General features: G+C 35.6%; 1 protein-coding gene across 2 annotated transcripts in view; it reads right to left on the bottom strand.

Annotated features, from left to right (window-relative positions):
* PAG1 (phosphoprotein membrane anchor with glycosphingolipid microdomains 1) overlaps positions 1-13,519 on the bottom strand; it is a 234,065-nt gene that overhangs the window by 182,586 nt on the left and 37,960 nt on the right. The window contains exons 2-3 of one of the 2 annotated variants that reach the window (XM_072604963.1): positions 10,848-10,892; positions 1,288-1,335 (exon numbers count right to left, since the gene is read on the bottom strand). The gene's annotated coding sequence lies outside the window, so the exon portion shown is untranslated. The remainder of the gene's footprint in view (positions 1-1,287; positions 1,336-10,847; positions 10,893-13,519) is intronic. The other variant, XM_072604962.1, reaches the window with a different exon arrangement.

A 13,519-nucleotide genomic window follows, 5' to 3' on the forward strand; every position in this document is an offset into this window, starting at 1 on the left:
AACTCCATTCTGTATCTTTCTGAATTTTCATGCTGTAATGGCACTGAATGTCCTACAGTTCGACTCTGAAACCATGTTATCAGGCTACTTAGCTAAACCCGAAGATAAAAACCCATATGCATGCCACTTTTCTCTTCTTTTTTATACATGGTGTCAGAACTAAGAATGAAAACTGCATTTTGTTTTTTTTTCCCCATGGACATCACCAAGGTATCATTAAAAATTCTTCACTAAATAAATTTCAAATCCTTGAGAATAAACCTAAGAATAGCTTTGTGACATTTAGTCCACATGGAAATCACCATCTTGCAAGCAACCAGGTTTATCTGTTTGCCAAAAATAACCATCTAACAATATTAGTTAGCTTCTTGGTTCCAGACAGTTTAAGGAAGGAAGAATGAATGGGGGTTTTAAATTTTTGTTTCTGCAGGATGTTTTGCTACCATTTTCTGGGGCTTGAGACCCAGATTTAAGTTTATAGCTTTTTCACCTCTTATCCTAAAGGCATCTGCCCTCTTTCTAGGTAGGGTTTTAGATTTTAAAAAAGAGCAAGGCACACTCCTCTGCTAGGATCTTGATAATGAATTGTCCCTGTGTGTGTGTGTGTGTGTGTGTGTGTGTGTTGTGTTCATGCACATCTATAAAAGTGTTATCCACTAAATTACCCCCTCTGGAGGGTTAAGAGGAATGGATACCCATTTCAGAAACTCCAGCAGGTAGACATGATGCCATCCTTACATAATCAACTTTCAATCAGTTCTTTTGTATTCGAGGAAAGGGAAAATTGGGGTCTAAACTAGGAATAATTGAAATAAAGCAAAGTAAATGAAAGGATATCCTGACTCACTTGAAAAAGTCAGCTGCTTTTAATAAAATGTCTTTGATCCGAATGCATGTGGATCATAAAGTTACAATAACATACTCAAACGAGAGTGATTTCAATTAAAGAAAAAAGGAAATTCCAGCTGAATCTTCTACTGGGTAGTAGAAACCATTAAGTATGTAAATTGGAATAGCTTTATAAAGAGGAAGACATGTTTCAACACATAAGGAACATTAACATAGTTAAGATTTTGTTAAAAAAAAAAAGAAAAACAGCTTATATTTACCACCAATTTGAAATTGCATATACAGAATCAAAAATTCCTATAGCTGGAAGGGACCTAAGTGATTATCTGGTCAGTTCCCCAAAATGATAATCAATGGGCAGTTATAGATGGAACAACGGATAGAGTGCTGGACTTGGAATCAGAAGACTTCTACTCAAATTCTGCCTCAGACACTTACCAGTTGTATGACCCTCATCATTTATCCTCTGTCAGACTGTTTCTTTATCTGTAAAATAGGGATGACAATAATAACACCTACATCATTGTGCTGAGAATCAAGTGAGAATAAGGAGCTTTGCATACTTGAAGGCACTTCATGAATGCTAGCTATCATCTATTAATATTATCATTGTTATTTACTCTCTACAGCTTGCATGCATTCACCCAACTTCTCACGGTCTGCCCTAACTAACAAGACATAACCTGTCACTTCTAAATCTATGATCACATATGCATTTTACTATTCACATTCACTATTCTATTTCCTAAGAAATCAAAATGTCCAGCTTTCAAATAAACTTCCTAATAAGAAGCAAGCTCCACACTACAGATTTAATTTGGTTTATGTACACACATTCTTGTTCTCTGGAGTACAAGAAAGAAACTGAATGGTACAGTACTCAGTGAAATGTAAAACAGGGCTCCACACACCATTCTGGAGATTTAGCAGAATTCAGTTTAATAAAACAGCTTGGATCACAGTCAATTCAGCAGGAAAAAAAAAAATTCTGGAAAGAAAACTACCAGCCCAGTGACAAGCAAGCATGGAAAATGAAATATCAACTTAGAAAGGTATTACAAAAATGAAAAGATACATTATACTATGGGATCAACTAAACCCATTACTAGAATAACAAGAGAGTTCATTTTGTATTCCTAAACACAAATCAAAAATGACCCCTTAACTTATTGAAAAATCACCTTTAATTCTGGTGTAAAAACAGGAAACTCAGTGATAGATCTTGACACTAGAGAATCAGCAAACAAAAGCAGACTGTACAAGATGACATGAGGACATCAATATTTTCCCTTTATTTGAAAAAAAGATTGATCAAACAGCCCTATTTCTGCCTCATGGCACCGGCATCGTTCTGCTGCCTCAAAAGGCAGTCTCCATAGAGTCTAGACTTCGGTTTTGTTGGGTAGCAGTAAGACTTCTCTGTGATTTGTGTCTCATTATGCCATTTTGTACTGATTGTGTTAATATAGTAATAAAGTGGAATTGCTAACAGTATGATGAGTTGAGTATATTGTCAATATTTGGAATCTCTGAATCTTGCAAAAAACAACAAACTTTAGTATTGGACTGGGTTGATTTAGTTAACTGTTGCAGGACCTTTTCTAGTCCTATCTATGATACACTGCATTTATTAGAAAAAACAAACCAGTCACTGCTGCATTTTAATGCCACAGATTCTTATGAGCCATCTAGCCAAAGAAATAGGGCAAGCATTCTACTTAACTCATAGGCAGGAAGGGAAATGTAAAGGTCATTTAGTCCATCCTCCTGTTCTTAGGCTCAACCATATTAAAAACAATCTGACAAGGCAGGAATTAGCTTTAATGCTCCTTGTCAGGAATTTCTTCCTTATATCTAAACCAGATCACTTTTCCTATAAAATTTAAGCCTTCTGGTTTATGATTTATAACAGATGATTACTACCCATTCCAAATATTTGATAACTATTAATAAACTGACCCTCAGATCTCTTTTTTCTCCAGTTCTAATAATCTTCAAAAGACCTTAAAATGAGAAGGTAGGTCTAGACAGACTTTAAGATTGTAAACATTTCACTGACAAAAAACTTCACAAAGTAATAAAACTTTGCAATGGTATGAAAGCATGCCATTTAAATTGTACTCATATTTAAATCCTGTCTTTGATACAATCTTTAACACTGTCAAAATGGATTAATTATTCCATAATTTCTTTTGAAGAAAATCCATCTCCTTCTATAGCCATACTTAAATCTTCTTTCTAGTTACACAAAATTGCCATACTGCCTGCTATTGTACAATTCAACTCAATTGTTTTCATGATCATCCAAACAGGCAGATAACTTCATTTTATGGAATAGGAAACTGAACATGAACTGTCATGAGACCTTGGGATGAAAAATTTAGCTCTTTCAAACTTCAACTCACATTTCAGCTTCCAAAAATATGAGTTTTCTCTCTTTCTGGAAACTCAGTCTAAATCTATTAAATGATCAAATAAGACTAGAACTGGTTGCCATTTTACTTAGCTTGATCTGTAATCTCACTGTGCGTACTCACCCCTGCACTGAATTCACTCAGGAATTCTCCGCTTAAGGGATCCTTATCTACCAACTCTTCCTGCAAACTATCCATAAAAGATTTATCCCACATCCTGGAGGCCTTCTGCTTGATTGCTAACTATCATGAGGATACCCAAGCAGCACTCAGGCTGTTGTTTTATTCTCACATGGATTAGCCCCATCTATTTATTTTTCAGATTACACGTGACCTTAAGTTACTATCTTGATCTGAGCTCACTGCAGAAATTGACTGGTACCTTTGAGTAGAGAAATAATTATGGATATTTGGTGAGTGCTATCTTGCTATAAGGAAATCTAGGGGGAATCATAGTCAGCATGTGCTGCTACTAGTGAATTCACTAGAATTCACTGAGTGAATGACACTGCGTCCCCAAATATGCTTTCATCAGTGTCTGTATCTTCTGATTCAACCCAGACACACTAGTCCTAGGAGAGCCAATAATTCCTTGCTTCCAACTGCCCTTTTCCTCCATCTCTCAACAATCTCTTCTTCTCTGAAGCACATTCAATCAAAAACTTCCATTCAATTCAAATCACAAAGGCTGTTATATACCCCTACCCAGTCCTTCTCCCTCCTTTCTCAAAGAGTTCTGCACCATTTTCTCCTCAACTCTCAGTCTTACACTAGGGAACTTCATGTTGATTTCTCCTTAATGCCCCAATTCTTTTTAATAACTCTTTAAACCCCTAATTCCTCAAACTCAAATCTCATTACTTATTCAGTCTACTTCAACTACATAGAGGTATGGTCACATGCTAGATCTCATCATTACCCACAGTGCTCCATTTTCTTAACTGGAAACTCTAAGATTCTCTGACTATAACTTCCTATCATTACATTTCTCTCTATACCCCATCCTTGCTCAACTTTGCCCTTATGAGACCTATACTTTCTTTTTTCTTGAGTATGTTACTGAGGTATATTAGTCCTGCTCTGATCTGACTTTCCAATCTTGATACTCTTGTTAGCCATTTCAACTCTACATATTCTATGATGTTGAATCCCTTGCCCCCTTGTCCCTTTCCATTCATTTCTTGCCAGACTTGAATCCTGGATTATTCTCATCTGTCCTTCAGCTTCTATTTGTATTCTGCTGAATGAGCCTCACAAGTGTGCCGACTGCATACATTATAAATTCATGTAATCTAATTTCAATTGAGCCTTCATTAGAGTAAGGCATTCCTTTTATTTCTCCCTAACTGATTCCCTGTTTCATTTCCCAAAGAACCTTCTCTTTCCTCCTCAAGCATCCTAGAGATCTCCCTCCTTTCTGTCTTTCAGCTGAGGATCTTGCCTTTTACTTTACTGAGAAAATTTAAGTTATCTGATTTGTGTGCTTTCTTTTCTCCCTTTCCCTTCATCCTTTGACTTTATTCCCCATTCTGTTGTAGTCTTTTCCCCCAATCTCTTACACATGCCAACCTCTACATAGGTACATGACATTATCTCCTTCTATCTTCTCCAGAAGGTTGCAATCTCAATTATCCTTCCATCCCTCTAGAATCTTAAAGCCCCTCCTATTTACGGGTTCCTTCCCTATTGCCTTCACATATACTGAAATCTCATCCCATTATTTTTTTAAATACCTCTTTATTTTTTCCTCAATTACATGTAAAAATGTTTAACATTCGTTGGTTTTAAAAAAAACCTAACAAATATTTAAAATTGTTAAGTTTTGAGTTCCACATTCTATCCCTTCCTCCCTGAGATGGTAATGAGAGATAGGTTAGACATGTACAATCATGTAAAACATTTCTACATTAGTCATTTTGTGGAAGAAAATTTGAACAAAAAAAATAAAAGAAAAAAATGAAAAATAGTCCAGTCTATATTCAGATGCCATCAGTTCATTTTCTAGAAATGGACAAGCATTTTACATCATGAGACCTTTGGGATTGTCTTGGATCAGCCTTCACTACAACCTACCACTCCCCTCAAGATATCATCCTCTACATCCTCTCCCTTTCTAAACCGTTTATATTTGCTGCCTCTATTGCTCTCCTCACTCTTTGCTCAGCTCTTTATAATTTGGCTTCAAATCTTATCACTCAACTAAAGCTACTTTCTCTTTGTTGCCAAATATGATAGTCTTTTCTCAGTCCTCATCCTTCTTGATTTCTTTACTGAACTTAACACTACTGACCACCTGTACCTTCCGGGTACTCTCTTCTCTCTAGGTTTTCATGATGCTACTCTCCCCTCATTCTCCTCTTCTTATCTATGACTGCTCCTTCTCCACCTCTTTTGCTAGCTCATCATCCACATAATGTCCCTTAAACATGGATGTTTTCCAAGGTAGGCTCTCTTCTCTCTAAAAACTATCTCTCTTGCTAACATCTCTAGAGTTCATCATCTCTAGAGATGATAAATGTGTGTGTGTGATTATGTTCTGAGTTCCTGTTTCTCCCTTATGTTTTAATCCGACAACAAGATAAATGCCTATTAAATATTTTGACCTGTATATCCTGAAAACATCTCAAAATTAATATATTTGAAACAGAATTCATCATGTTTTCCCTAAAATCTACTCCTCCTCCAAATTTCCATAGCTTTGTCAATGTGACCATCATCCTTTCAATCACAAAGTTTGTAACTTTGGTGTTATCCTAAATTTCTCATTTCCCCTTCCCTAATATATCCAGCCAATTGACAAATGTTCCCATTTCTATAAATCTAAGCCTTCTTTTACTATGATTGAAAACAGATGATCACTACCCACTTCAAATACTTGAAAACAATTATTATATTATTCTTCAATTTTTTTTCAGATCTGAGAATCCCTCAAACATATTAAAATGAGAAGGTAAAACTAAATGAACTCCTAAGTTTCCACAATTCATTTCATTCATCTGTATCCTCAGTTGTTGGAGCTACAGTTCTTAGATGTAGTCAGTATTGCTCAGTCAAACGCTTAAGGGATTGCAATGTTGCCTCTGTCTGGTATAAACATAATTCTTGAGAGGTAAGTTCCCTTAAAGTAAGAGTCCAGCAAACCTGGTCACTGAATGGGAATGCACATGAGCAAGAGTACGCAGCTGGAGTACATAGCAAAAATGGTTCAGCCACTTAGCATTTACTCTGTCACCCCCTCACCAAAAAAATTGAGCTCAGAAGTCTTCTCAAGTTTTCTGAGATACTGTGGACATGTGTCTCTTGAATGATATAAGAGTCAAGAATAGAAAGTTTGAGTGAGGGTTTTAGGGTGGCCACTCAGCTCTTAACTCAGATAGTCTTAATGGGTTGAAATACCATTTTTTAGAATTTGCATTGCTATTACTGGTTGGATTTGAGACACCAAACGTTGGCTGTGAAAATACCTAGTGGTGGCCTATAGAAATCACTCCTCCATGATTTTGCAAGGGGTCACCAAGGCAGCTATTTATTAAATGCTCACTAAGTGCCAAGTACTGTGCTAGGCACTGGAGATAGACAGAAAGCAAAAACCTGATCCCTGTTTTTAAAGATCCCACATTCTAATGGGGAGAAAATAAGCAAATAACAATATACCTACAAGACATACGTAGTGTAAGTTTTGTATGTGAATTTACATATATTCATATTTATTTTAAAATATTTATATATTTAAAATATTTATAGCAAGTCTTTTTGCGGTGGTGAAGGACTGGAAATTGAGGGGATGCCCATTCATTAGGGAATGGCTGAACAAGTTATGGTATATGATTGTGATGGAATATTATTATACCATAAGAAATGACAAGTAGGATGATTTCAAAAAAACCTGGACAAACTTACATGAATTGATGCAAAGTGAAGCGAGTAGAACTGTAAGAATGTTGTATGCAATACAATAGTGATATTGTACAGTGAAGAACTGTGAATGACTTAGCTATTCTCAGCAATAAAATCAGGAGAGAGCAATGTCATGAAAACATTAGAAAGGAGAGAGTATGAAGGAGAGAGTAATTCATAATGTCACAGGCTGTAGAGAAGTCAAAAAGTCATTAGAGTCAATAGAAGGAATGAGGGGCAGCTGGGTGACACAGTGGGTAGAGTGCCAGCCCTGGAGTCAGGAAAACCTCCATTCAAATCCAGTCTCAGATACTTACTAGCTGTGTGACCCTGGGCAAGTCCTTTAACCCTGTTTGCTTCATTTCCTCATCTGTAAAATGAGCTGGAGAAGGAAATGGCAAACCACTCCAGGATCTTTGCCAAGAAAACCACAGAATAGGGTTCACAAAGACTTGGATGTGACTGAAATGACTCCACAACAATAACAACAGAAGGAATTAGTATCATTCCTTGACGCCTTAAAATCACAAATGTGATATATTCTAAGTCAGTGAAAGAAATACTGGTTTCTGGTCAATGACTGAAAACAGGGTTCCCTATTGTATCCCTAATGTGAACAAATACTTAGCAACATATGTACTGCTTTGAAGTATGTGCTTCTTGGAAGATACTTCAGGATTATGTTATATTCATTTTATGGAACACCTCCACAAATCCCAAGTTCCAGGGGTGTGCTGGTAAATGTTTAACAACTAGACTTCTGGAAAAAAAGATACATGACACATTTTTACATTTAATCTGCATTTTTAACATTTTCTCCATAACTTTCTTAAATCTAGACAATCAGCAAAATAAATGAAGAACTAACTTGCAGCATTTGTCAATTTCTGAGATGTAAATGTTTATAATGAAAATTTAATAAACATTCTTGCAAACTGGAATGAAGTAGCTAGAGAACATCCTGGCAAATCCCCACTGGATAGCCTCAGATTCTGGTGTGATGTTTTCATTTACTTTAAAAACTCATCACAACAAACACTACATAGGTTAAAGTGGTCTTTTTCAGAAGCAATTCACAAAAATTATTCAAGAATAATGATAGTTAGGTCATACAATGGATAGAATGCTGATGATTTGGAATCAGCAAGACCTAAGTTCGAATTTGATCTCAGATCCTTACTAATTGTATGACCTGGAGCAAGTCACTTACCCTTTGCTTCAATGTCCTCATCGGTAAAATAGTGATAACAATAGCACCCACTTCCCAAGGTTGTAAGGAGGATAAAATGTGAGAATACTTGTAAAATAGTTTTACAAACCTTAAAGCATTATAAAAATGCTAGTTGTTATGATAATGTGATGACAATGAACTGTTTTATGACTTCTGATTCCCAAAGGCCAGCCACTAATTAGACACTAACATAAAAGTGGATTTTTTATTAACAAAATCAACTTATTTATTAGATCCACATCATGGGATCATAGATTTAGAGTTGAAAAGAATATCTAGTTTAATTTACTTTTGTGATGAGGAAACCCAGGGCCAAAAAGACAAAGTGATCTGTTTAAAGTCAATGCAGGCAGCAGATAGCAAAGTCAGGATTCAACCTCATGTTCTACCCAGATTCCACTCCTGGCTCTCTGGTCACAGCAGCCTCCTCACCCTGGAAGTTCACTCTGAACCATCCTTCTCACAATGAAGTAATTCGGGCCACTCTGATGCCTTTTCCTCTAATTGGTTGGTTCTTCCCAGAAACTCCATCTTGAGAAAAGTTCCCAGGTCAAGTAAGAATTCATTTCTCCCCAGATTGCCCTCTTCCCTTTAAGCTTCCTTTTATGTCTTGTCTTCCCCCTTAGAATATATGCTCCTTGAGGACAGGCACTGTCTCTTTTTATTTTTATTCCTAGAGTTTAGCACAGTACTTGGCATATAGTAAGTACCTAAATGCTTATTGACTGACTCCAAATCTTGTCCTTTTCCCACTATGCCTTTTAAGTGTTTAAATTAAATGTGTTCTATAGGTTAGTGACAATGGCTATGACTTCTAATTGGATTTCTCAGGTGGAATGATTGCAAAGGCTTGGGGAAAATCATTGAGACTAGACCTTGGAAAAGAGCCCAAGTCAAACCATCTGGCTTGAAGCAATAAAAAGTCACAGAAGCAAAAGTAGTTTGGCATTCAAATTAAGAGAATACAAAAGTAGTTCAATTTAACCGATGTCAGCCTTTTTTAGTGTCATGGACTCCTTTGGCAGTCTGGTAAAACTTATGAATTCCTTCTCAGAATGTTTTTAAATATATAAAATAAAATACAGAAGGTTACAAAGGAAACCAACAAAACTGAAACACAGTTATAAAAATTTTTTTTCTAAGTTTTTCAGCAGCAGGTTAAGAATCTCTCAATTAAACTCTATTCCAACATGGCCCTAGATAAAGCTATATCGAAGAGCAAACAATTTGACAGATAATTTGATTTTAAATACAAAACTTCAGTTAATCATACAATTTTTCTCTCTGTTGCTCATTGGACCAATCAACGATATTTCTCTACATATATAGCTGATGGATATCTATCTATACAGTCATGAATGATTTAGTCAACATTTGTATATCAAACGCACCATGTATCTTGTAATTCATTTTCTAAAACAGAGTGGACAGTTTAAGAGAATATATTAGCTTTCAAATGCTTTCAATAAGTGTTTTCAGTTTAGCACATGGCTAAATATCACTTGATTGTTTATTAATAATCAAAATAAGTATTGGCAAAATTCACATTTAATTGATATTAAGCATGTATCAAATTTATTGCTTTATTTGAAAAGTAATTATCTGAAGTCTATATATAAGTTCAATAAAAATTCAAATAGATAGATGGATATCCATTTGGGAATTTCACCAGGGAATGCACAGAGATAATGCTTAGTAATTACAAAATGGATTTGCTTAAAATTACATAAAATCTCTGCAAATCAGATGTTTAACAGATAAGTCATCTCTGAGAGAAGCTGTATTTTCATTTTCTTTATTGAAAATGTTCCCATGCCTTATTTTCCTTAGAGACTTAAAAGGAAAAGCTCTCTTAAAATAAGAATGTAAGTAAAAACTTCCACAAAAATGAATCATAAAACTGAAAATGTAAATCTTGGAGTCATCTGCTTAAAAGTGTTAACTGGATGGAGTTGAATATAGCACCATCCATCAATCAATAAACATTTATTAAGCTCCTACGAGGAGTCAGGCACTGTGCTAAGAGACAGAACCAAATGAGAAAGTATAGAGAGAAAAGACAAATCTGAGGACAAAATTTTGATAAAAGAGGAAGAGAAGCTGATGAAGGAGCAGAGAAAGATCATTAAAGTGGTAGGAGGAACAGAAAAGTACAATCAATTTTGTAAAAAAAAGAATATTAAAAAAATTCTGAACATCACAAACACCAAATAAAACAAGCATTTCCATGTATATAGAACAGAAAAGAGGGTTACACATGAAATTGTATAGTTTACTTTTCGAATGTATAATATTAAAATTATAATAAACATATATTGTTACAAATAATAAATTCAACATATATGTTGCTTAAAAAAAAGTCATAAAGATTAATTTTATGTGCAATTTAGTCCTAACTTAAAATAGAAAGAAACAATTATTGAGTTAGATTGAAACCAACTCAAAGAAAACTGTACCTCAATTGTAGCGTGCCATTCTCAAGAGCTGCATCTCAAGATCATCTGTAAGTAAAAAATAAATGATGTTAGTATTCTTCTTTAGCTAAGATGGGAGGGGGGGGAGGTAAATCACAGTGAGAGAAACAGTGAATATAAGACTGACAATTTAGGGCAAATCATAGCATTCTATTACACTAGATGCAATCTGGGAAGGAAATGTCCATGATCCAAGTCATAAATAATTCACAACAAGCACACTGTGAAATAGCTAGAAAATTTGTCTTCAAATGCCTATTCTCAATTCAAAGTAAAAGGAAAACTAAGGAAGTGATAAAGCCAAAAACCATGCTTGACTATCCAAAATAGAAGTGTAGCACATGCTCTGAGGCAACTATTCCAACTTCCATTTGCACTGGCAGGTTGGGTCCCTGGAGGCTGGCTAAAAGGTTCCCTCATCATCTTCAAGTTAACCTTAAAGGATGGGAGTGGTCCTTTCTATTATTACATAGACCATGAGCCCCCACTGGTATGCTTACCAACACAATTATAAGTTGATGTCAATAAGTAAGCCAGGCTTAAATAGTTACTGGGACAAGGTATTTACGATAGTGATATAATTGGTTTACTTGGTACAAACGTTTCCCACAAAAGTTTTTGACATATTTTTCTAGCAGTATATACAGGAAAAATAGAATACATGTGACAGAGGGATAACTCAGTTCCTGGAAGTTCTTTTGCCGAAATCTTTTTAGTTGCATAAGGTAATTGTCTAGGTTGACCCTCACCCATAAGAAGTCTTTTGATATAAATGTGACTTTTAAAATGTCTGCACCCTGTAAAATGGGTTTAAAAATACCACTAGTTGAATGTTGAGGGCTGGAAATGGAGAAATTCTTTAAAATATACCACTAGTTAACAAGATAAATGTCTAACTGGTCACAAGGAAAGGACATCTATACATCTATTTATACACACACACACACACACACACATACACACACATAATTTAAAGAATTCTACTTCTAGCTTCCTACAGAGAAGATTGTATGAAAGAAAGAACAGGATGGGAAGGCTTGAACTAAAATTAGGAGAATGAGGAAAATAACTGGCAAGATGATTTGGAGGACTTTGGAATTTTAAAGAAAGATCTGAGATTGCTTCATGCAAAAATGGATATGATAAAAGACAAACGTGCTAGGAACTTAACAGAAGTAGAAGAGATGAAGAATTGGTGGTAGGAATATAAAATAGAACTAACCAAGAGAGATCTTAACATCACTGATAAATACAATGGTGTGGTTACTGATCTAGACCCAGATATTCTAGAAAATGAAGTCATGTGGGCTTTAATAAGAATTGCTAGCAATAAGACTAGTGAAGGTAACAGAATTCCAGCTGAGCTATTTAAAATCCTAAAGGAGGAGAAGGTTGAAGTGCTACACTCAAAATGCCAGCAAATTTGGAAAATTCACCAGGGGCCACTGGATTGGAAAAGATCGTTTTATGTCTGAATCCTAAAGAAGGGCAATGCCCAAAACTGCCCAAATTATCAAGCAACTGCTCTCATTTCACACAGTAGCAAGATTATGCTTAAGATTCTGTAAGCTAGCCTTCCACAGTCTGTGAATCAAGAACTATCAGAAGTGTAGGCTGGTTTTCAAAGAAACAGAGGAACTAGAGACCGAATTTCCAACATTTGCTGGATCAAGGAAAAAGTGAGGGAGTTCCCAGAAAAAAACATCGACTTCTTCATTGACAACACTAAAACCTTTGACTGTATGGATCACAAGAAAATGTAGCAAGTCCTCAAAAAGAACAGGGTACCAGATCATCTTACTTGTCTCTTGAAGAAACTGTTTGTGGGACAACTGATTAGTTTAAGATTGGGAAAAGAGTATGATGAAGCTTTCAATTGTCATCTTATTTATTTAAGTTATAGACAGAGCACATCATGGGAAATGCCAGGCTGGATGACTCAAAAACCCAGAATTAAGGTTGCTGGGAGAAATATCAACAACCTCAGATATGCAGACAATACCACTCTGAGGGCAGAAAGTGAGGAATAATTAAGAAGCCTGAGTGATGAGAGTGAAAGAGAAGAGTAAAAGTTGGCTTGACGTTTAATATTAAAAAAAACAAACAAACAACTAAGATCTTGGCAACTGGTCCCATCACTTCCTGACAAAGAAGGAAAGAAGAAACAGGAGCAGTGTCAGATTATATATTCTTGGGCTCAAAGATCACTGCACACAGTGACTGCAACCCTGAAATTAAAAGATGTTTGCTTCTTGAAAGGAGAGCTATGGTAAATCTGGACAGCATACTGAAAAGCAGAGATATCACCTTGCCCACAAAGGTCCATATAGTCAAAGCTATGTTTTTGTTTTTTTTTTTTTCAGTAACAATGTATGTCTCTGAGAGTCAGACTGTAAGAAAAATTGAGCACTGCAGAATGGATGCTTTTGAATTGTGGTGCTAGAGGAGAATTTTTGAGAGTTCCTTGGGCAGCAAGAAGATAAAATCAGTCAATGAGAAAACTAAGTCAAAGAATTTGTTAGAGGCCAAGAAGAATATTGATCTGAGTTATGAGGTTGAAATCATTCAATAAGCATTTATTACACACCTACCAAAACTCTGTGCCTTGGAATACAATATAGTTTCTGGGGATAGAATTGCAGAAGTGAGACAGT

The sequence above is a fragment of the Notamacropus eugenii genome, chromosome 4, assembly GCF_028372415.1.
Source record: "Notamacropus eugenii isolate mMacEug1 chromosome 4, mMacEug1.pri_v2, whole genome shotgun sequence".
Lineage (NCBI taxonomy): Eukaryota > Metazoa > Chordata > Mammalia > Diprotodontia > Macropodidae > Notamacropus > Notamacropus eugenii.